The following is a 25,652-nucleotide window of genomic DNA, read 5'->3' as shown; positions in this document are numbered from 1 at the left end:
TTTTTTTTATATTAACAACCTGGAAGATCTCTAGAGGTAATATCTATATATATAGCATTTCGTTTCTCTCTTTTATTAAACACTCAATTGCCTTAAAGGGATAATTCACCCAAAAATGAAAAATCTGTTATCATTTCTTTCTTTTTTTTTCCGGCAGAACACAAAAGAAGATATTTTTTTGAATTTTTGTAACCAAACTGCTTCAGTACCCACTGACTTCTATTGTGCGGGCAAAACAACAACAGCAACACTGAGTCGTTTTTCAAAATGTCTTTTTCTAGGTTCCACAGAAAAAGAAAGTAATACAGGTTTGCCGGTGAGTAAATGGTGACAGAATGCTTATTTCCAGGTGAACATTCCCTTTAAAGAGCTTCAAGCATAGTGATACAATTTCCTAACCTTGAATTAAACAGAACGCTTTTTACTCACTCTTCATTCATACATTCCTGAAGAGGTGATTTAACCTAGTAAATCTTTAAAGCACTTCATCTGGAGAGGGGATGGGCGAACGAGAGGTTCATGACTGCATGTTTGCAGGTAGAGAATCTATAGATCCAGATGATTGGGGGCTATCTCCTGTCCTTTAAAAAAACTGCTATCTCCTGTCCTTTCAAAGGGGACAAACAAAGTGAGGGGGTTGGGGTGTAAACCATCTCACACTCTAGGAAGGGGGAAGTCAGATTGTGCTGTGAATTGGGGGAGGGAACAACAACAGGTCTATGGGCCTCTTTCTGGCTTTCTGAAGAATGTTATTGGGGTACTCTCAGTTTTGTGGTCAAATATGCTCATAACTGAAATGTTTTATCTTGTATGGCATATTATTATTCTTCAGTATTTAAAATTAAGATTTAAAAAGTACAAATCTGCTTAAACTTTGCACATACATACAAGTCCACAAAGGAAATTTGAAAATATATTCTATAGCTATATGAGCTCAATGATTATTATGGCTAAATTGCTTAATGCTTCAGGTTCACATCTATGTTTTTTGGCCAGATGAGACCAAGGGTTGTATAGCAGGGAACTATCATGACAGGAAACAGCAAGCATTGAGCTAATTACTACTCACTCTCTCTCTCTCTCTCTCTCTCTCTCTCTCTCTTTCTCTCTCCCCTCCCCTCCCCCTCCCTCCCTCTGTTCCTACCTCCCCTCTCTTTTTCCTTCCCTCCCTCCCTCTTTAGCGCTGTCTCCTTCTCCAACAGTTGAAATTCTACACTGGTATGCCTCAGAGATCACCATGGAGACGAGTTCATTGCTATCTTCCAGGTCTGGTCTTCAGAGGGCAGAGCACTTGCAGCCTCTGCAGACCACAATAATATGAGTGTGTCCTAAAATGCCTTTTTGACCATTTATTTCTCTTTACATGAAGATCTAAATATATAAATATGCATGACAAAATGCGAGCCTATTATGTATATCAGTCATAGATTCACATGCTTTTGATAATTTACAGTAATGCTATCAAAGTTTGCTGTGTCATATTTATTGCACATTGCAGCCTTTATTTTGTAGGCTTTTCTTTTGCACATGCAGCAGTTTCGAAAATATTGTGTATTATTTTAATTTTAATTTATTATTAATTACTATTTACATGCTTAAAATTAATTTTGATGTGTTTTTTTTTACCTTTACAAGAACATATTTCTTTCTAACCATACAAAAACACACGGTATGTCACCCATTTGCCTAGCAAGTATCATCAATGTAAACAACAGCTTACTTCAATGCATAATCAAATCAATGCATAATATAATGTCTTAGTAATGACAAATAAAATTATAGATGTTTACCTCCCTGTTTGCCTCAAAAATATAGCCTATATTTTCCAACACAAATAACCACAGTATCTCTATTGGTTGCAAACTAAATCACATTGTGCATACTGAGTAGCATTCTGCAACTTATTCATATAACTTCAAGTAGCATAACTGTTCAAGTGCTTGTACATCGTGTATATTGTGTAATGTAAACTTTGTGTGTATATTACGTGTAAATCTCGACTGTGTAAACTGTGCAGTGTGTTCTTGTACATTGACTTATACTGTGGCTGCAATGTTAGTGGACCGCATGAGACTTATGCGCATGTTGTATGAGACTTATGCACATGTTGTAGTGCCAATAAAGTGATTTGATTTGACAGATTATGAATAAAAAGGTGTGCTACAAAACAAATAATTCGAACTCTCGCGAAGACAACGAATTCATCACACTCAATTTATGTAAATAAAGGCGTAGCTCAGCCTATTCATTAGGGATACGTGACCTGTATCTCTATGTGGCCCTTGGATGAGCTAAAAATAAATGCACTATATATATATATTTTTTTTTTTACAATATTGCTACTACTGCCCATCTACTACTGGATGTCTATTTTTCGATCTGCGGGGGTTCATGTATTTGTAGTTTCTTTTCTCTCTAGCTCTGTGTAGAATGCGCGGATCGGCCGGATGGCGCAACTACAGTACCCAGAAGTCCCCGCGCGCACGGTTCGGGCAGGCTTCTTTAAGCTTTGGGAGTGTTTCCCATTTAAACAAACATAGCTAATGCTGAAGATGGCGGATGCGTAGAAGTGGCTTAAAGAAACTGGAGTGTTTCACTGGATACATTTAAACCGGTAAGTGAACCGAATCACTTCATCGCGTTCGTAAGTGGATACATTTAAGCTATTGTTGTGTCCGTGAAGCTATGTTACGCGATGCCGGTTGTTCAGAAGTAGCCTACATTCTTGTCCACGGTGGGGATCTTGCCACCTAGTTATTCTGCCTTTGAGACAATAATCGTAGTAACAGTGTTGCCAGAGACAACATTCTCCAGCATGTTTGTTTACTTTTCATAACAAGGTCCGTTTGTGAATTTTATTTCTTGAAGTCTTATGCGATCTTATTAACATTTTGCCATTAAGTAGACGCAGTTTGTTTCCTAAGTTAATGAATATTTTGTAAAGGTTTGAATCCAGTCTGAATTTTTTGAGATGCACAACAACCCTAAATGAGTAAGTTATTTTTGTAATTGCTGTACTATTCCCGTTGCTGGTTTCTACAATGTTGAGATTAATATAATATGGAGTTTGAATTCTTTGATCAGCATCAAGTTTGTTTTGACCAGTTTTTGGATCACTTGATAGTTTACATGGTCTAAAGTTCGTTTGTTTAAGCGTAACAATCTTAACCCGTTATCTGTCTCTATCATAAACACTTATTTTTATTCATTCTTCCAACTTTTTCACTCTGACCTTTAACGAACAACTTACTGACCTCAAACGATCTGTTCAGATGAGGAGTGTGATGTTTTATTATGCGGATGTTTTGTAACGTTTGCTCTTAGTTCAATATGATGTAACCTAAACAACAAGATAGTTTCCTGGTTAATGACAAAGAGGGTGGAGATTAAATGATCATAAGTCAGAAATGAACAAATTAAAGCTGGGCAATATTTACAGTGTTTTATGCTTTTGCTTTGCTACCTTCCAAACTGTGGTGTAGGCCTATTAATTAGCTGAGAAAACTGTTCAAATCAGTGTTGACCACTATAGTGATGCACAAGTCAGGAGAATATGTCCCTGTGACATCTTTTAGATTTTTGATTTTTTTTTTTGTCATATTGCATATTTGTCATGATAAAGTGTGATGTAGGTCATACCGACTGTATTAGATGCTGTGTCTCAAACCCCAGTGAACTCTCTACCCAGATAAGTGTTGTTGGACACGACAGGCGTCTTTTAAACATGCTCATTGTGAATGCAGGAACGTGAATGATTCTTATCAGAGACACTATTTTTAACACTCCTATTCTTTGCTCTTGCAATGTTAATTGCAATGATTTAGCCTGAGGTATTCCGTGCACTGCAGCGCTGCTGGCAAGTTTGTGGAAGTTCCACTGAATTCACAGCGATTCATGTAATGTAGTGATCCAGAATGCAGCAGTTTCTAAGCTAGAAGAGTTTGACCACATCCCACTGTTTTGAAAATATTCACTGCCCATTTATAGAAAGATCACAGAACCACATTTGTAGGACCAACCAACGTTTCCCCAAAATCCACATGCACTCATGCTGACATATATAGACGCTTTGAAATATATTTAGAGGTATTCCGTGCACTGCAGCGCTGCTGGCAAGTTTGTGGAAGTTCCACTGAATTCACAGCGATTCATGTATTGTAGTGATCCAGAATGCAGCAGTTTCTAAGCTAGAAGAGTTTGACCACATCCCACTGTTTTGAAAATATTCACTGCCCATTTATAGAAAGATCACAGAACCACATTTGTAGGACCAACCAACGTTTCCCCAAAATCCACATGCACTCATGCTGACATATATAGACGCTTTGAAATATATTTTGCTTGTTATTTAGACACTGAAGGTGCAGGTAGATAACATGCTTGCACTTTGACTGTTTAATAACATATTTTTAGAACCATGGCTGATTTGCTTTTATTGCCTCCATAGTGCAGTAAGAATCTTCCTAATAATTATGCTATTACATTTCAAAGCTGCAGCCTCTTTAGCCTATAGTGCACTTATTTAGTGTATAAAATAGTTTAATATAAGCGTGCAATTTTAAAGCATTTCTGTAGTTGAACGTTTCTGGTGTATGTTGGTGCTCACACGCTACGGGACCCACAAATGCCCTGACTGCGTGTGGGAAAAGACCCTCTGAACTCTTCTTCACACTGGTCGCAGGCTGAGCCCCCCTTCCCCCTTTATCTGTTCTTTCTCCCCAGCTCGCTCTCTCTCTCACGCCGAGCGTCAGGCTGCATTAACTATGAATCAATCTTGTGTTGAACGCTTTGACTGCAGATGGGGTTAAGAATTAAAGGATGCATAGATTCTCTGTCCTCGTCCATTTGTTAGCTCGGGTTCTATAACTCATTAACTCGGATGCTCTCAGGGGGAAAAAAAAAAGAGGCTTGTGCGAAAGATTTCCCATGATTTTTGAAGGACCATCTGAGTTTTGATTTGAACGTTTAAACATCTTATGTGTTTTGTCTTGTTTTAGAGTCCATTGTTGTGGTTAAAGGAATAGTTAATCCAAATAATATGAAAACGGTCATTATTATTATATTGTCATTAACATTTTTAGCAACATCCAGACTGCTCTTTTTAATAGAATGAGGCTAAATCAAGACAACTGGTGGCAAAAGCACCATGAAGTATCGTAAAAGTCGACTGTTTGATTTGTGTGTGTTTTTTAATGTATTCTGAAGCATTGTGTGATGAACAGACCAAAATTTAAGTTATTATTCACTGATAATCTTGCCATCTAGTGGCCGTTAACTGATGCATCATGAGCCCGTGATGGTGTTATTTTAGTATTATTCATATAATAATGTAGTATTTATTAATATTTTGACTTTTTTGTATTTTCATTTAAATTTTAGTAATATGTGCTTTTGTCAGTTTTATTTTTAATTGACTTTAACAATACCGGTCAGTGATTTGAACTCGTGACTTACTGTTTTTGTGAACTGGATCAGCCATTTCAGGGAAATGCTCCGACTCAAAAGAACGATTCATTCACATGCTTCAGAGATGACTTTAGTCTTGGTCTGTTTATCACGCAAAAAACTGTCATGTGAGTCCAGAACACTTGCACAAAGTCTAATGACCCACTTTTATGATACTTTTTACGATTTGATTGATTTACTTTCATAGAATTTGGAGTTTGACCGCCCCAGTCCCCATTTACTTCCATTATTTTGAAAAGAGCGACCATGATATTCATCCAGAATTCACCTTTTGCGCTCCACGGAAGACAGAAATAACGTTAGATAAAGTTGTTTTCACTTTTGGGTAAAATATTCCTTAATGTCTATTATAAATGTTCCTTTTTGCATATGTCACGTTTCCTCTTGGATCGCAGGAGGTTGTGACTAGCGAAACAGCTGAATAACTAATGCGCTTCTCGTCACCTTTCTGACACTTATCTGATCGTCCCCGCTCATTTTGCATTTGTCAGTCCACAATAGTTGAAGAAGTTGAAACACTGCTGTTCTCTGAGTGCGACATGAGAGCGAAAGAAGGAAAAACAGTGTTGTTGTGGGTGATGGTTATTTTCAGAACAGGGAAAATTGTCCTGTTATATCATGTATCTGTGTGTTTGTTTCAAATGTAAGATTAATGGTGGGGGGTGTATAGTGTTGCTCCGAGGCGCTTGTGTTGGTGGCGGTGGGTTGAAACAAAAGCTTGATTGTTGCACTAATTGAAATGGGACACCTGCTACTTGTGATGACTTTTTGCTTGGAGTAGTTAAAGGTGTTGGTGCAGGTGGGAATTTTAGCCCTGTTAACTTTTAATACGTGAGGCGAGGTTGACTCGCATCTCAGTGACTCATGCATGCAAAATGAATCGAAAAACGAACCGTTTGGAGCTTACAGGATATTAAAGATTTATTGCTCCGTTCAGATCTTCAACGAAAACATTCTCAAACATAAATATTTCTGATTTGGAGCTTGTGCCATGATTCATTACACTAATTTGTAGATCCTTGTAACTTTCCATTCTGCTAACCAGAGAAAAAAATTAAAGTTAGTCCTCCTCAGTGAAGTCCAGAGTGAGTAATAAATTGAATTCCTTTCACTCATCCACTTTTGTACACCTTTAGTGCTTCGAATGAATGCCAGGTTGTTTATCATGGAATACATTTCCAGTTTTTCTTTTTGTTTACCCGGTTCATAAACAGCAACTTTCTCCTTCACTTTTTAGACACCCAATCAAGAGCTCAACTGTGAAGGTTTGTCTTTCGTCAGTCAGAAATTCTGTGCGAATCATTTGGAAACTTGTGAGTCATAATTAAGAGTCTCTGCATGGCATCTGCGTGTGAGCGTCGCTGCTACGTTTTACAGCTCCCTTCAGTGTCCTATAGCACAAGTCGAATTTAAGAGGAATGTGTAAGTTGCATCCAGCTGTGGCTGCTTGTGTAAAGCTGTGTTGCCATGACGACACTCCTGCACGACTGGCTCAAGGTCGATCGGGCGGTGACGACGAGCTGGATGTGCCTTGCGATGGCGTGTGCACGATATGCACACATACGTGGAAGGAAGCTCTCTGCAGTGCTGTGGGTGTCTGAAAGTGAAACTTGAAATACATGCAAACACTTTCTGTGCATGAAGACTTTCACTTGAAACTGTGAAAGGGCTCGTGAAGGAAAATATTATGTTTGGTTTTTCATTTTCTCAATGCTGTCGAACTTAATTTGTTGTATTTTCCAGCCCAGTACTCATTTCTCTGCGATCCGTAGTTATTTTCCTGTTAAAAGTGGAGAGAAAGGTGGTGGGTGGGGGGCTAACGAGGTTTGAAGAGTGAAAAGTGCACACTCTTGTTTTTTTTCCCTTCTCTCTTTTTTGGCTTTCTCACCCTCTGCTGAAGAATGCTCGTAAAATGGGTTCACCTGAATAAGCCCACGGGAGAGTAAGGCCCTGGTCTGGTCGTTACCATTGTAAAAAGTTAGTTTGTGTTGTGTTCAGGGCCCTGTTGTATAATAGTAGAGAAGTCACAAGGTAAACGTTACCAGATGCGTTCTCCGGCAGTCGAGTCTAGAAGAAGAACAAGAGAGAGAGAAAGAAGTATATGGAAAGAGAAAAAGTCAACTTTGGATGAACTTCTCAACTGCTTAGCGGCCCCCTTGTTTTCATTTTGCCAGCATCCCCGCCCCCCAGTTTGACGAAAGGTTTGTGGAGAGTTACTCAGAATTCCACACTTACAAAACCCCACTGTAGTGTTGGAAAACTTTTACAACTGAGCTGCATTACTGTAGACTATTTACTCTACAATTAAAGGATTAGTTCACTGAAAAATGAACGTGCTGTCATTGTTTATTCACCCTCATGTCGTTCCAAACCTGTGCGACTTTTTTTTAATCTGTGCAACACAAAAGAAGATATTGAAGAACATCTAAGGCAGCGGTTCTTAAAGGGATAGTTCACCCAAAACGAAAATTCTGTCATTAATTACACATCCTCATGTCGTTCCAAACCCGCAAGACCTTCATTAGTCTTCAGAACCCAAATTAAGATATTTTTGATGAAATCCGAGAGCTTTCTGACCTTCCATAGACAGCAAGGGTACTACCAAAGGTCAAGGCACAGAAACGCAGTAAGGACATTGCTAAAATAGTCCATGTGACTTCAGTGGTTCAACCGTAATTTTACGAAGCTACTAGAATACTTTTTGTGCACAAAGAAAATGAAACTACTGATGTCACATGGACTGTTTTACCGATGTCCTTACTGCGTTTCTGTGCCTTGACAGTGGTAGTACCCTGAATTTCCTACTGGTTTGGAATGACATGAGGGCGAGTAATTAATGACAGAATTTAGATTTTTGGGTGAACTATCCCTTTAATCCTTGTCCCAGTTGCAACTCCATGCTCTGCATATTTTGTATGTTTTTTGTATCGCTTCAGAGGTTCGTTTCATTCGACCATAAGTGCCCTGCGAAGTGGACATCAGGATATTCCACCATGATTCCAGTTCGGAGCGGGCGTACATAGTGAAGCGCAAATCCGTGTTCTTAAGTGAAGTAAACTTCAGCCGATTTCCCATGTGCAGGAAGTAGAGAGCAGTGAACACTGTCCAGGGACCATCTCAATTGGAACACAGTTGGTTGTTTGAATCAGGTGTGTTAAACAAGAGAGACATGCAAAATATGCAGAGCCGGGGGTCGCGAGGACCAGGATTAAGAACTGCTGGTCTAAGGGGTTCTTTCCTGTTGTCAAAGCCGTACATCAAGTTTTCAGGTTTGACGTCCGTATCACCAAGCATCATTCGTTCTTGCTTGTCTCGTGACGGATTACAATGTGTCAGTTCTGAGTTGCTTCAAAATTAGTAGTTTACAATGACTGTCTGTCTTCTGTGAAACACGATAAAGATATTTTGAACAATCCTTTTTTATTTTTTTTTTATTTTTTATTTTTTTCCAACTACAATATAAGTTAGTTGAGGCCAGTGTTGTTTGACTTTTTGTGTTCCACTGAGTAAGTAAATTATAGCAAATCTTTCATTTTTGGGTGAACTATCCCTTTAAAATGGCTAAATATAGGCAAATTGATCTGTCTATCACTATTAAAAACGTCTTATTTTATACTTCATAAAAGAAAGTATATCAAGAACTTTCATTTCTGGGTGAACGATGCCTTTAACTCTGCATTACTCCAAGTGAGTTTTGTTTCAGTGCAGTTGTGGCTCATGGGGCCAAATTTAGTCTCATGCACAAGTTCAGTCTTTCAATATTGCTGCTGACATTTGAAAGTGATTTTTAAACATGAACTGTTCTTTTCCACTTCTTTCGACTCTCACTTTCCCCTTTATATCTGAATGCTTAACTCTTCCTGCTTAAAGTAGCCTGTCCTCACCTTTTGACCTCTTGCTCCCAAGGTCACTATTTGAAACGTGGACTATAGTTCTTGCATGGTGTCTGATGTTCTTTTTATGTCTACCTTCATACCGCAAAGCCTATTTGTATCCAAGGTTAGACTGTCTGTCTTCTGTGAAACACGATAAAGATATTTTGAACAATCTTTTTTTCCAACTACAATATAAGTTAGTTGAGGCCAGTGCTGTTTGACTTTTTGTGTTCCACTGAGTAAGTAAATTATAGCAAATCTTTCATTTTTGGGTGAACTATCCCTTTAAAATGGCTAAATATAGGCAAATTGATCTGTCTATCACTATTAAAAACGTCTTATTTTATACTTCATAAAAGAAAGTAAGAACTTTCATTTCTGGGTGAACGATGCCTTTAACTCTGCATTACTGCAAGTGAGTTTTGTTTCAGTGCAGTTGTGGCTCATGGGGCCAAATTTAGTCGCATGCACAAGTTCAGTCTTTCAATATTGCTGCTGACATTTGAAAGTGATTTTTAAACATGAACTGTTCTTTTCCACTTCTTTCGACTCTCACTTTCCCCTTTATATCTGAATGCTTAACTCTTCCTGCTTAAAGTAGCCTGTCCTCACCTTTTGACCTCTTGCTCCCAAGGTCACTATTTGAAATGTGGACTATAGTTCTTGCATGGTGTCTGATGTTCTTTTTATGTCTACCTTCATACTGCAAAGCCTATTTGTATCCAAGGTTGATGCACCCCTCTTTTGCACTGTATTTCCATAGGCTTCAGCTTATTCTTTTGTTCCTGAGGAGCGTCACAAGTCCATAATCTCTCTGTCTCAGGCCGATAATCTGATGATGTTGAAGGGACAACGCTGAATAGGATTTTAGCATTGCAGTGATTAAATCAAAGGTAGAATACAAGCTCGGTGAGAAAATGGGTATGCATTGTCATCAGATGCACGTCATGCTCCGGCCTTGACAAAAAAGGTTGCACCAGGTGGGTAAAAGCAACGCTCTGTCCCTTTAATCACATCATTTATGTTTTAATTAGCCACTGTCACAGCCGACGTGTGCTGTCGGGACCGGTCACACACCTGAGACACATGTGCCACTCATCACAGAGCGTGACAGACTGAACGGACACCACAATCTGCGTTCTGTGGTTCGCCAGCAAATTGATCTGTCTATCACTATTAAAAACGTCTTATTTTATACTTCATAAAAGAAAGTATATCAAGAACTTTCATTTCTGGGTGAACGATGCCTTTAACTCTGCATTACTCCAAGTGAGTTTTGTTTCAGTGCAGTTGTGGCTCATGGGGCCAAATTTAGTCTCATGCACAAGTTCAGTCTTTCAATATTGCTGCTGACATTTGAAAGTGATTTTTAAACATGAACTGTTCTTTTCCACTTCTTTCGACTCTCACTTTCCCCTTTATATCTGAATGCTTAACTCTTCCTGCTTAAAGTAGCCTGTCCTCACCTTTTGACCTCTTGCTCCCAAGGTCACTATTTGAAATGTGGACTATAGTTCTTGCATGGTGTCTGATGTTCTTTTTATGTCTACCTTCATACTGCAAAGCCTATTTGTATCCAAGGTTGATGCACCCCTCTTTTGCACTGTATTTCCATAGGCTTCAGCTTATTCTTTTGTTCCTGAGGAGCGTCACAAGTCCATAATCTCTCTGTCTCAGGCCGATAATCTGATGATGTTGAAGGGACAACGCTGAATAGGATTTTAGCATTGCAGTGATTAAATCAAAGGTAGAATACAAGCTCGGTGAGAAAATGGGTATGCATTGTCATCAGATGCACGTCATGCTCCGGCCTTGACAAAAAAGGTTGCACCAGGTGGGTAAAAGCAACGCTCTGTCCCTTTAATCACATCATTTATGTTTTAACTAGCCACTGTCACAGCCGACGTGTGCTGTCGGGACCGGTCACACACCTGAGACACATGTGCCACTCATCACAGAGCGTGACAGACTGAACAGACACCACAATCTGCGTTCTGTGGTTCGCCAGTGCATATTTGCATTGAATATATTGAAGCTTTCCATGTCGATCCATATTAAGATTCTGGATTTAGATGCTTGTGCCACAGGATGTGGGAGGGTTTTATGGCTTTCGGTTTGAAAAGCATGTCATTCTACTGGTTAGAGTCCAAGACCGTGTGGTAAAACAGATTACATCCTGGTCTCTCTGCTGTCTGTCTGCTTGTCGCCATGGCTTCACTCATGTTTGTGGCCTGTTGTCAAGGTGACGAGGCCATTCGTGGGCGGGGACAGCTCTCCTCGCTGTTGAAAAGATGATGGGCTTCCTCTTCCCTCTACGAGGTCCACAATCGCAGAAAATTATTTTCTTTGTCTTTTGTTCTTTGATTAACATGACAGACAGCAGCATAAATATTGGACTGCGGTCCCTTTAAGAGTTTATCCACAGAACCAATATACTGTTACACAACATGTGTTCTCTTTCTCAACTATTTAACATTCCAAAACTGACTGTTTAACTGGATACTCGCCAAGACGGGCATTTTGACATAATTTTTTTAATGTATTTGAACGTTTTAGCGCAGTTAGCCACTCATTTTGGTATTTGTGGCTCACAAGCTGTTTGAGACGGAGCGCGGATTGTGCGCTCCACTAATATAGATCAGTGGTGGTGTGCGCGCGTTTGGTATAAATGCAAAACCTGCGGGAATGACTAAAATAATGTGCAATACAAGCACTATTTAACCGGCGCGAATGAGATGTGTGTGTGTGAGAGAGAAGAGGTCGTCAGAGAGAAGAGAGCAAGAATGCGCGGCTGACGTTATTGCCTGTGCCGCTGGTAACTAAACAAATCTGCTCGAAATCGTAAAGAAGTGAGACTGACCGGCAGATCACCGATCCGGGCCGTTCATGAGGAAAATCGGCCAATTCCGGTCCCTGGCCGATCGATCGGTGCATCTCTATCCAAAAGGTTACTGATCCTGCATAGACCGCAACACAACTACCACGTTCAAGGCCCAGAAAGGTAGTAAGGACATCATTAAAATAGTCCATGCAACATCAGTGGTTCAACCGTAATTTTGTGAAGCTACGAGAATACTTTTTGTGTGCAAAGAAAACAAAAGTAATGACTTTATTAAACGATTTCTTCTCCTCCGTGTAAACAAGGCACAACGCACCGGGGTTCTACGTCAGAATGCCGGCTCCTGCGTCAGCAGCACCACACGCATGCGTCGTGGTACTCTCTTGAAAGTGCGATGAAGACTGACTCGGAAGAGAAGAAATTGTTGAATAAAGATATTTTTGTTTTCTTTGCGCACAAAGTATTCTCGTAGCTTTGTGAAATTATTACCTTTCTGGGCCTTGAATGTGCCAGTTGCATTGCTCTCTATGTAAGATCAGAAAGGATTTAATCGGATTTCATTAAAAATATCTTAATTTGTGTTCCGAAGATGAACGAAGATCTTAAAAAGTTAGTTCACCCAAAAATGAAAATTAGCCCAAAATTAACTCGTCCTCAAGGCATCCTAGGTGTATATAACTTTCTTCTTTCAGACGAATCCAGTCTGAGTTATATTAAAAATTGTCTTTGATCTTTCAAGCTGTTTTGTTGTAGTTAGCGGGTGTTGCAGTGCTTCAGTACAAAAGAAGTGAAATAAAAAGCGCCCATCTATTAAAAAAAGTGTCTCACACTGCTCCGGCGGGTGAACAAAGGCCTCCTGTAGCGAATCGATGGGTTTTTGTAAGATGGAAGCATCTCCGGGCGGATGACGTATGAGTTTCGGCGTTGCGAGTCTCGTGAAAACCAACGTTTGTTTATAGGAGCAAAGGAAGCAAAGTTTCCTTACTTTAGCAAAGGAAAACCAGTCTCCTCTTGGCTTATATCGAAATCCTCTGACATTCTTCTTTACAAATCCTCGTTTTGTACTTCTAATTCTTGATCGTTGGGTGAACAAAGGCCTCCTGTAGCGAATCGATGGGTTTTTGTAAGATGGAAGCATCTCCAGGCGGATGACGTATGAGTTTCGGCGTTAAAGAAGAAAGTCATATACACCTAGGATGCCTTGAGGGTGAGTTATTTATGGGCTAATTTTCATTTTTGGGTGAACTTACCCTTTAATGGGTTTTGAACGACGTGAGGGTAATTAATGACAGAATTTTCATTTTTGGGTGTGCAACTTTGCAGCCTCCTATAGTTAAGTGAGTGGAATTGACTCACATAATTACATTGGATGACTGCATATGTGTATTTGTTGCTGCGCTAAAGCAATCCACTCTTTTTGTCCCTGCTTACCAAACTTACATAGAGCCAGAACTAGTGGTGGGCGGTATACTGGTTCACCTCTCGGCGTCTGTTCTGTGCAGTGAGCGGCAGAGAAGCAGCACATTCAGTTGGACGCACCTCAGCTGACTTGTCAATAAATGAGTACAAAACAGCGTTTCCTAGCACCTGTCGCTTACTGATTGTTTGGAATTATAAATATGAGCGTAGTTCGTCTGTTAATATCACATGCACTTTTTTGTTTGTTGTTTTTTTTAGTTTGTTACTCAGACGCAGGCAGTGCGCTGCATGAGACAAAAAAGTAATATAGCCAAAACAACCGCATAGCCGCTCTTTAGTGTAGATGCATGTTGATTTTATCAGACGATGCCGCGATTATAAATGAGAGTGACTCCTGGTTAACATGTATTAAAAGGGGTTGTGTTTAGTCACTATTTAGTGTGGCATTTTTTGACAATATTCCCTCATCATGACAGTAAAATAGGGCATTCTAAGTCAATATACTGCAGTATTTCCTCTCTCAGGCAGTAGAAAATATGGTTAACACCCGGTCATGCATGAAAAACAAATACCGTCATGTACCGTGAAACCGGTATAATTTTGAAAAATACCATGATATAAATCTTTGGTCATACCGCCCAGCACTAGCCAGAACAGATGTTTGGGGAGAGCATGGGAAAGAAACAAAAGCCGTTGACCAGTGTGCCATCACAATGATTTTGAAACCAAGATTTCAATGTAAAAAAAAAAAGCCAACAGATTTTTTTTGTTGTTGTTGAATTGCTAACTTCAACACAATCAGCTTTGAGACAACGTTGTTATTGTTAAATAAAACTTAAAATTAGTTTTTGATAATTGAAATTAAACTGAAACTAACTGAAAGTTTAATTTGACATACCAAAACTACTTAAAACCTAAACTGAAATAGAAATAAATTAAAGCTAACTAGAAATAAAAAAATTGCAAAAGCACAGAACAAAATGACAAAAACGTAAACTAAAAAGGTCAGTTCTGATCTGGCCTATCATAATAAAGGCGAAAATGCCAAAAATAAATCTTTAAAAAAAAATGTCTCTCATCGTCACCTTTTGATGCATCGGAAATGCTACACATTTTGCATTCATGTTTCTGGACTTAGTGTTGCTCTACTAATATAACTATGGGAGAATTCACCTAAAAATGAAAATTTTTTTTCTTCTGCAGGACACAAATGAAGATATTTTGAAGTATGTTGGGGTCCAAACAACGTTGGGCCCCATTGGCTCTCATTTTATGGACAAAATATTTTACAAAAACAAAAAATGTATCAAATAATCTCCTTTTTGTTTCATAGTAACTCAGTCATACAGGTTTGTAACAACATAAGGGTGAATAAATGATAACAGAATTTTCTTTTTTTCAGTGAATTATCCCTTTAACAGGATTTTGATGTAAAAATCACTCGGATTGATTGAAATGTACCAATATCTGCCTTATAGAGCAAATTGATCCACAATGATTTATTAGTTCTGTCAGATGCTTAGAAATTGGAGCACGTTAAAAGGCCGATGTGTCTTATTTGCCTAAGGAAAGTGTCACAATGGTTCCTGACAGTTTGACTCATCACCTGAGCTTGTCTCCAATCAGCATCTGACCAAACAGTGTTCAGGATCAGTGCGTAGTGACCGATCTCTCACTCAGCACCCAGTCAGACACCATCAGTAGTGGCGAGAGCACACTGCTGACCCCAGAGCAGGTCAGAGGTTATCTTTAAGAAAAGAACAAGCCAACAAAAGCAACTGGCCTTTAACCCTGCTCATTCTGCTCTGTAGAGCGCCGAAAGCAGTTCTAGATGTAGAATACGCTGTTACAGGAAGTTTCTAGGTTTATTTCTAGGTTTGGTTTTGTTTTAATTCAGGTGATGAAGGTCTCAGCATAACTGTGGTTTTTGCACTGATATGTTGACTTGGTTGACGTTTGATGGCTGCGTAAAAGACTTGCTAGCACCATTTTGCAGTATTTTTTCCATCACGCACCTCTCTTTTTGAGAGCGACACATTTAATTACTGTTTTCCTTCTCTTTTGTAAATGGAAAAAAGGTGATGTCCCGATCAAATGTTTCGTCTCGCTGTTACTAGGGATGTAACGATTCACTCAAGTCACGAATCGATTCATTTACAGTAAGTTCCCCTCACACACATTCATATAAACTCCTGCCCCTAATTGAATCACGATTTGTTTAGCATCTCAACCGATTTGAATCGTCACATATTTAAATCTATTTTCAACCGGCTCGCAGTTAATCGTTACATCCCTAGCTGTTACTGTTTGACTGACTCCAGACCTTCCATTGTGTGAAGCTCAATTCGTTTTCATGAAATAACTGTGACTTGCCAGTCAGCCAGCAGTTTTCTGCCAAAGAGTGACTAAGAGTGTAACCTTGAAATATTCAGAGAAACCCTTAGAAACGGACAGGGCTTCATCGAACGTATTGGCAGTTCAAACTCGATTAGTTGATTTTTATCTGCAATATTGGATGCACTTTGGAGCGTTCCCCAGCCTTCGGCCTTTCTCTCGTGCTCCCTGGGTGCTCGGCCTGTCCGACCTCTCTGTTGTCTCAGCGCTCATAAGTCATTTAAATACGCTTTTAATAGTGTTAGCCTACGTCGAGCTGGCGTTTAGCCCGTGTTGGGCAGCATGTGGTGATGGAGAGGAAAGAGAACCTGGAGAACAGAAGGGGTCACAGGCTGAGGTCAGCATTGGGCACTTAGCTCCCTTTACTATGAAAACTGCATAATTTGATTTGTGAATTAGGATGATGGAGGAGAAAAAAGCGTTGGGTTTTCATCCGAGAGAACCAACTGTTTATGAGAGAGAAAGACACAGACAAGGCCTGTTTTAGGCCAGTCCTGATTTGCTTCAGGGTCTTCATTTTACATTGACGTCAACCAAAAATATAGTAAGCATTTTTTCATCCATTTTAAAGATTCTGAAGCCTTTTTATTTATACATGGTTAGGCTGTAGGTTTAATTTTTGTATTTAGCTTTTTTTACTTTTAGCATGTTGTTCATTTGAGAATGAGACTTTAAAAAAAAAAAAAAAAAAAGATTAATTCAGATTTTGAAATGATTATTCTTTCAACATATGGATAGATCTTGGTTCATTTTTAGTAGATTCTTCTAGACAAGTTTGTAATGTGTTCTGTATAAACGCCACAAAGAAAATACTTGTAAAAGTAGTTTTCAAATTCAGCAAATTCAGGTTTAAAACATTACTTTCTCTTGAGCACTAAAACCTTTGCAGTAGCTCTGCTGATTCGTCTTGCTTTTAACATTGTTTGAAATCCCACGTTCTACCAGTTTCAAAACAAATCCAAGCAGCGAGAAAGAAACGGAGTAGTAAAAGAAAGAGTGCTGGGGGAGACGGCCGAGCGAAAGAGAGCAGCCATCCTCCTGCCAGTAGAATCCTTTTGTAGAGGTCAGAGTTCAGTTGCTGTGCTGCTATTGGCTGAGAAAAGGTGAAATTAAAACCACTGTAAACTTTTGACCCTGCCGGAGCTACGCAAGAACGCCCAGAACCAGTTTGGAATGGAGCCTACGCTCTTCCTCTGTTTACTCGGAGGGAGAGGGAGGGAGAAAGAGCGGAGGCTGGAAAAAGGAATCGACACAGTCACAGTCTGGAATGAATAAGTTGTTCAATGGCACAGAGCAGTCAACACGAGTTCAAGAGAGAAAAAAAACACTTCTGGAAAAAAAAGAGAGAAATGCAGTGGAGTTTTAGGCTGCACAAGTTTCTTTCTCTCTCTTTTCTCCTTTCCTTCTGGGTTCAAAAGTCTGTGGTTGTTTTCCAGAGTGGAGCTGTGCTCTTTAAATGTGCTTTTTTATGAGGAAAATGAGGCCCACCCTCTGCTTTTTCCATTTGCCCTCAGAGTGCTGTGTTTTTATGTGTTTGAAAGAGTCGATGCTGCATTAGCTCACTGGGTAAAACCGAGGCTGGATGACCAGGCACATGTTACCCTTCCACCCCCGTTCCCCTTTTCTCCCTCACTTTTGCAGTCTTTTCCTTTCTTTCCATGCTTTTTCCTCCCGTCAGGCTGCTGAAAGCCTCTCTGTCATAGATTAATGAATGAATTTGCATAGTATGGACTTTGTTCAAATAAAAATATTTTTTTACCCCCATGCTTAATTGTTTTCGCTCTCTCTCTCTCTTTCCTGCGGAGGTGATTCTGCCAGCGTGTGTTGCATTTTTCCTGAACTCGGCAGTTTTTGCTCTGCATTGTTGGTATGGGGTTGCGTGTGCCAGTTTCTTGAATGAGAGGGAAGGCGAACGCTTCGTCTCCTCCCTAATCTAGTACTTAAAGACGTGTAATGTGTGTATGTGTTGGTTTTGCACAGCAGGAATGACTTATTATCTGGTGGTCTGTTACAGTAACACAGTTGGATTAACAGATTTATTGTTATGAATCTCAAAGTGGGCCCGTGGCGCACCCATAAGCAACACCGCATACACACTAGGGCTGCACAATTAATCGGATTAAAATCGAAATTGCGATATGGCCTGGTGTGATATGGTGGTATGAAACCTCAAAAGGCTGTGATTTAATTCAATAAATATAACTGTGTAGTGTGCTTCATGTGTTCTGATCTGTCTGTAATTTACTGCTTATTGTCTATGCACACGAGGCTTGTAATGTGGTGTGGTATATATATATAAATATACACGCACACACAATTTAAAGTAACTCTTTTCTATGTTAATATATTTTAGCATGTAATTTAATCCTGTGATGGAAAACTGAATTTTCAGCATCATTACCCCGGTCTTCAGTGTCACATGATCCTTCAGAAATCTTTCCAGTATGTTAAATTGATGCTCGAGAAACATCATCACCAATGTTAAAAGCAGTTGTGCTGTCTAATATTTGTGGAAACGGTGATGCATTTTTCAGGACTCATTGAATAGAAACATTTATTTAAAAAATAGAACAGCATTTATTTTAAAACTTTTTAACATTATAAATGTCTTTACTGTCACTTTTGATGAATTTAAAGGGTCCTTTAATTAAAATATTAATTTATTTTTAAAAAGTCTTACTGACTCCAAATGTCTTATTATAATATAATATAAATGTAATTATATTAACAATAACAATAATAATATCAACAATAATGTAGTAGTTGTAGTAGTAGTATATTCAACAAGAAAAAAGTAGAATAGAATTTGATTTTGATTTTTGCCCATCAGGAATTGATTAGATTATGAAAAGTGGGCTATTCAGTATTTGTATGAATTTTTTTAATGAATTTTGCACACAAGGTTATTACATGCCTTTTTCCCTGTTTTATCTACATAGCAGAAATATAACATGTTGAATTTTTATTTAGCATTTTACTTTATTGATAATTATCATATGACAGTTAAAGGGTTAGTTCACCCAAAAATTTAAATTGTTATAATTGGCATTTTCAGAAGTTATTGTTATTTTACGAGTCAACATGAAATCAAATTTGCCTAATAAATGCATGTTCATGGTCCTGGTCATTGGTTAATGTAATTTAAAAAAAAAAATTTGTAATCAAAATGCAATAACTTTTCTGCTGACATTATTTTGTGGACCGACTGTTGAATAATGTTAACAAAAAGCTATTTAGACATTGTTTAAGCAAATTAGCCAATTAAAAAAATGAAATGCAAAGGCTTTAGAAACCCTGACATCTTGTATTCAAGATCTCACGAAGTGGATGTCCTCAAATTTTCTGCATCTTAATGAATCTAAGATGGAAATCATTCTGTTTGGTTCAGCATCTGCTACGGCAGTCCTTAAAACGGAACTAAAAAAGTTTGAACCAAATATGAGATAGTGTGTGAAAAATCTGGGCATCCAAATTGACAATGAGCTTAAAATGGATAAACAAATTTGTTCTGTGGTTCGGTCTTGCTTCTTTTATCTACGTCAAATCGCAAAAGTTAAGCCTTTTTTACATTTTTCAGATACTCAGAAAATCATTCATGCGCTGATATTTTCCCGCCTAGACTATGGCCACGTTCACACAGCAGCAGAATACGGTTGTCAGTCCTGTATTTGAGTCCTTAATATGGTTACGTTCACACACAGTTCGGTTATTTACGGGTGTGACAACCGCATTCTGTAACCGAACTCACACCTGTAAATTTTCAGGATCGTTTTAGATCCCATCAATTTTCCATCGGAGCCGTCAGTTTAATGTTCTGCACTCGATTCAAATGCTCCGCTCTCCACCCAAATTTAAAAGCTGCTGTTGGTTGATGAAGATTTGACGAAAGAACTCGTGGCTCGATTGGACTCTTGTCATGTCAGAAAGTGATAAGACTTTCAGTTTTATGGGTGATCGTGCGTTTGCAGTGAACGGTCCAAATCTGTGGAATAAGTTGCCACTAGCTATTAGAACGGCACCGACTCTGGCTATTTTTAGATCCAAATAAAAAATTTATTTACTCTCTATGGCATTTTAAAATGGGTGTTGCTTTAGGATTGTATTTTTTTTTAACGCTATTTACTATTATCATGTTGATGTGTTATTTTCTATGTTTACCTTGTAAAGCACTTTGGGCAACTTAGTTGTATTTATATAGTGCTATATAAAGAAAGAAAGAAAGAAATTTGTTCTAGTTATAATGCCAATACAGTTCTTCTCCCCGAGTTACCATTGTCCAAGGATGGTACCGTTGCCATTTTGGAGAATACCTCAGAACGTAATCAATGTAATCAGTGTTATTTATGTTCAGTAGACAGCGCGCGCATGCTGAATGCAAACAACGCTGATTACGTTCTGGGGCACTCTCCAAAATGGCGGAAGACGGTAACTCGAGGAGAAGAATTGTTGAATAAATTATGTTATTATTGTTTTCTTTGCGCACAAAAAGTATTCTCGTAGCTTCGTAAAGTTACTGTTGAACCACTGATGTAACATGGACTATTTTACCATTTCTGGACCTGAGAACATTTCAGTTGCATTGGTGTCTACGGAGGGTCCGAGAGCTCTCAGATTTGATCAAAAAATATCTTAATTTGTGTTCGAAAGGTCTTACGGGTACTGCAAGTAATTAACGACAGAATTTTCAGTTTTGGGTGAACTAACCCTTTAAACTCACAGTATTTAACATAATGTTTAATCCCAGTATGGAATGAAATTGTGCACCTTAACACACTGCTATGGCCACTCCCTCTACATCTATATTGGTACTCAAATTAAAATAATTTGTTAGAAATGGTTTAGTGGAAAGAAACTTCAATTAAAAGCCCGTTTGAGTGTGCTCACGCAGTATGCTTTGATTGTGATCTTCTTTACTTGACGATTTCATCGCCTACTACATCAGACCTCAGATATCTTTTGCCCATTTTTTTCAGCTCTGGACAGTGAAGTGCGTCCAGGTTTGGTGAAGTGAATTGTGTGTCAGTTCACTTGAGCTCAGATATTGCAGCGAGTGTTGCTGCGAAAAGCGTTTGGATGTCTGCACATGTGCACACATGCTTGGAACATGTGTGCGTGTCTGGGCTGGTCGCTATTGTTCTCTCTCTTGGTTTTTCTCGCCCTCCTCCTCCTCCTCCTCCAATCATAACCACTCTCTGTCCCTTGTTCTTGTGCTGTTTTCTTTTTCTTTCTCACTCCCTCCCTCCTTCTCTTTTTGTTCTACCTCGGCTCATCTCTTGCACTTGCTGTCTCGCTCGTCTCTGCTGCAGAATGGAGCCGTCCAGAGTGGTCATGCGGCGTCTATTGCAGAGAAAGAGAGCGGCGGCCAGGAACTTGTGCCACCTCATCCTCCTCTTGCTGCGTTTCTGAATAGATATAGCCACAGTTAATTTCCACAGTGTTTTCATCCTCGTTTTGAAAAGGCAGCGCGTGTGTGTGTGTGCCGTATTGTCTGTGGAGGTTTTGTTGTGTATGTGTTTGTTATTTAGTGAGTGTTTCACTGAGCTCAGATTTCATGCTTTATTTCAGGCTCTGCCAGAATGGGGTGACTATTTTGGTTCTTCATGTCTCTCTTCATACATTCCTACATCTCTTCCCTTCCTTTACGCTTGATTCATCTTTTTGTAAAGATGTATTGCATTCATATGCACAGTTTACATACGGTCACTGTCTGATGTGCGTTACCATTGTGACTGTATGCACCCTATTCTCAATGAAAGCATGACTGGGCAGATACATGTGCAGTCATATGTGGTACTTGTCTCCCTCACAAAAAAAGTTCCAGTTAACAGCATTCATGCAAATAATAATGTGTTATTATTTTTATTATTATGTCAGATATTTTATCAGATGCAAGTAAAACTGAAGTAGGTCAAAAATGACTGCATCGTAATAATAATAATAGTACATGTTGTTGTAAAATTACAAAATAACCTGTTACGAAATATGATATAGGAAACTTCAATTGAATTCAAACTGAAGTCGACAGAAAGTAAAGTCCACTCCAACCCCAGGTACACTATGAATGCAACGTGAACTGGTTCGTTTAATGTGTAATTGGCTAAAATACGGCAATGTTATGTAATGTAATCATGTAATGGATGATCATAATAATAATAATGTTATTATTATAATTTTCTTAATAGTAATAAATATTCAAATACATGCTATTAATAATAGTAATAATAATAATAATGGTATTATTATTATAATTATAATTATTATTATTTTCTTAATAGTAATAAAAATATTAAAATTCACGTTATTATTATTGTTATTATTATTATTACTACTACTACTACTACTAATAATAAGTATAATTAAATGATACTTAATTATAATAATACACAAAAAAGTATAGTATGAATGTAAAGTGAACTGAAATTTTTTTTTTGTACACGTTTGTGTCTTTTTATAGCGTGTGAACATGAAAGAGCATTTAAAGTGATTGCACATGAAAAGAGCACTGACCAACCTATTTTATTTCTTTAATGTGACACATTTCCCAGTATAACGGAGTATTCAATGAGAGAAAATGTGTATTGTATAATGTCTGGTGTCCTTTAACAGTCAGTGCATGGCTTATGTCTTGCATTTCCTTCACTGTAATTGTCAGTTTGTTTTAAAACACCTTCAGTTTTATATATAATGCCAAATGGAGTTGTTATGAGGTATAGAAAATAAGCTAATAACATCTTTAATCTTAATGCATGATTGAAGTATGATTTGTTAAATGGCTTGATAGCCCTTTTATTGCACATTGCAGGTGCCGCTGACGTAATTCTAAGTCTGTATTTCTCCCTTTAACTCGGTGTGATAGTTTTTTCAACGGCCCATTGAATTTGACTGCTGATATATGTATGAAGAAGGTGTTGGGGTGGACTGTGTGTTGTGTGTATGTGGCGACAGGAGGCAGCCCCATCAATAATGCAGGTTCTCTCTGTATGGGGTCAAGGCATGATGGGATTTTAAGACGTTACCCTACTGGTCGTCAGGGAAACAGGCCGAGGAGGCAGCAGCAATTGGGGAGGGTGGTTGTGGTTTTGTAGCCTATATCTGTAGAATTTGCAGTCAGTAATTCTCTATTTTTTTTACTCTCTTTAATTTTCATTAATAAATTATTCTTTCCCTTCCAGCCAGTGTATTAATATCCATAAAACACATACGTTTGTGTTTACAAAAAGCCATTGAATTCACTGGTGCTTATAACCGGACTTTTACAACTGAATAGCAAACAAAGATTGTGTTTACAGTAATCCACTTATTAGTTACGACGGGGCGATGTACTGAATGTTTAAATCATTGTGAATAATGCAGTGCATTTAGTATGCTCCTGTCTCGTGACAGTTTAATATCACATCTGATTTGAAACTAAGTTGCGGAAATGGTGGTAGAGTTGGGAAGTTCAGTTCAAATGCATATTTATATGTGAATTAAATGCTAGCATTTATTCAGCATGTAAGTAATCCTAGGTAGCTGACAGCACAATTTGCTAAATCATCTCTGATTAATCCAATCAATTGGATTTTATAGAGTTATTAAGTATAAAAACTTCTGCAGAGTTGTAGAATAAGGCTCCTTTAACATAATTTTCTCAAATAATGTTAGAGAAAATAAGTTTTTATGTGAGCGAGAGAGAGAGAGAGATAGTGGGTGGTGGGGAAAGATAAAGTCCCCACAAAAAAGAGACAGACAGACAGATTAGCTTCGAAGAGAGAACAGAAGAACCGGTTCAACCCATGAGGTTGAATATGTAAATATGATTGCAAAGAGCCAGCAGGCTTTTTCCAGGAAGAGGAAGTGGTGATGCAGAACTTGGTGTGTGTGGGAAGGCGCAAACAGGATGCCTGCTTTTGCTGCTTCCTGATTCGGAAATATTCTCGATAACTTTCCCATTAAAATAGCCATTATTCTCAGAAAGACTGGAAGTGGATCTTCGCTTGGAGATGCTCATCTGGTGCATTCTGTAAAAAGTCTTTGCAATAGCTCGGCAATACTGAGCGGTGCTTTTGTGTGTTTTTATCAGATGTTCAGTGTTCACTGTTCACCTTTTGAACTTCTGAAAGAAGTAGAATTGCATCACTGTAGAATGGAGTTGTAATGACCTTAAAACCCACCTGCTATCTTGACTGTTAGATCGGAAACATTAGAGCAACATACAGGCTGAAGTTTCACTCTTGCTTGTATCCTTGATTCTACCGTGGGCTCCACATCTCCTGCTTAATTAAAGGCGTATGTGAAGTGCTCATCCTTGGACTGAAGTTTTCTCACTCTTGCTCTTTTCCTCTCTCAGTATTTTGCTTTCACTCGTTGAGTTCATCTCCTCACATTCGCATTCACGCTCACCCTGGCTTTTTTATGCTCTCTTGAGCAGAATGTTGATGTGGCGTCTGGTTTTGTTGCAGCCAGGTGCACTCAGAGTATTGATGAGGGTAGAACTGTACACTTTGAATGGAGTATTAAAGGAACAGTTGAAATGAGAATTTCTCTCATTTACTTTCTCATTCCTGCCAAAAAAACCCTGCTAAACTAGCCCAAGTTGGTTTACTGGTCCTAATGGGCGTTTATCTGAAGAAATGTGGCCCAAAAAACATCTTAAACCAGCAAACAGACCAATTTGGGCCAGAAAACTAGCTTAGGACTGTTTTTTTAGGGATGCACCGATATGAAAATTTTGCCCGATACCGATAACCGATTATTCTTTATATTTGAAAGCCGATAACTGATATGTTGGCCGATAAATCTATATCCAAATTGTTATATACTTTTTGAGAGCCCGATTACAAAAAAGGTCTCATCATTAAAAGCCACATCCCAAACACTTCAACATAAGTAGCCTAGTTTGAACGGTGTACGTTTTAAAAATATTTTTACTCTCCCATTACCAAATTTAGTCAAAGTCTTACAAATAAATAAAATAATGCATAAATAATGCAAACAAGTCACTGGACATCATTACACGTGTAAAGAATCAAAATGAATGTGCCATAGATCAATAAAACAGAATAGCCTCTGCACGGACAATAATTAAATGATTTTAATTACTAAACCATATTGTTGATGAAAATAATAAGAGAAAAATACAAGTGGTTGTTGTTATTAATAATATATCAATGATTGTGAAAAAGTAACAAATTAATGCCACTGTTTTAAATAGCAGCCGTTGAGCTGCACGTGCTGAAGCTGAAGAGCTGAATGAACAAGGTAAACTGAAGCGTTTTGCTGGCAGCTTATTTAACTCAAGGAAATGCATCCTGAGATTAATATTAATACAACATAAACATAATATTACAACTTATATATGTACAAAATGATGCAGTTATTGCATGCTATAGTCAGAATGTGATCCTGTTGTGGATAAATCAGATATACATCAAATAAACACAATATTACAATGTACAATTGCACAAAAGGCTGCAAACGAACAGCGCGCATCTGAAGTGTCTCTGAAGGAAATAATGCATTATTTATCGGCTTTAAGATATCGGCCAAATTTTCTTATCAGGCCGATACCGATAACAGAAAAAATGAGCCGATATGGGCCGATACCGATATGGTGGCCGATATATCGTGCATCCCTAGTTTTTTTTTCAGTATGATTGTCATTCCAAGCCAGCATGACC

The 25,652-nt window shown here is 38.5% G+C and overlaps 1 protein-coding gene across 1 annotated transcript in view; it reads left to right on the top strand.

The window, feature by feature from the left end:
• The first annotated feature begins 2,525 nt into the window (after nt 1-2,525).
• Nucleotides 2,526-25,652, top strand: part of LOC107590168 (nuclear receptor coactivator 3-like) — a 42,124-nt gene continuing 18,997 nt past the window's right edge. The window contains exon 1 of the mRNA XM_016278791.1: nt 2,526-2,614. The gene's annotated coding sequence lies outside the window, so the exon portion shown is untranslated. The remainder of the gene's footprint in view (nt 2,615-25,652) is intronic.

This window comes from Sinocyclocheilus grahami, unplaced genomic scaffold, assembly GCF_001515645.1.
Source record: "Sinocyclocheilus grahami isolate Dianchi unplaced genomic scaffold, SAMN03320097.WGS_v1.1 scaffold125.1, whole genome shotgun sequence".
Taxonomy (NCBI): domain Eukaryota; kingdom Metazoa; phylum Chordata; class Actinopteri; order Cypriniformes; family Cyprinidae; genus Sinocyclocheilus; species Sinocyclocheilus grahami.
The sequence above is the reverse complement of the archived record's forward strand: the minus strand, read 5'-3'. Positions and strand labels throughout refer to the sequence as shown.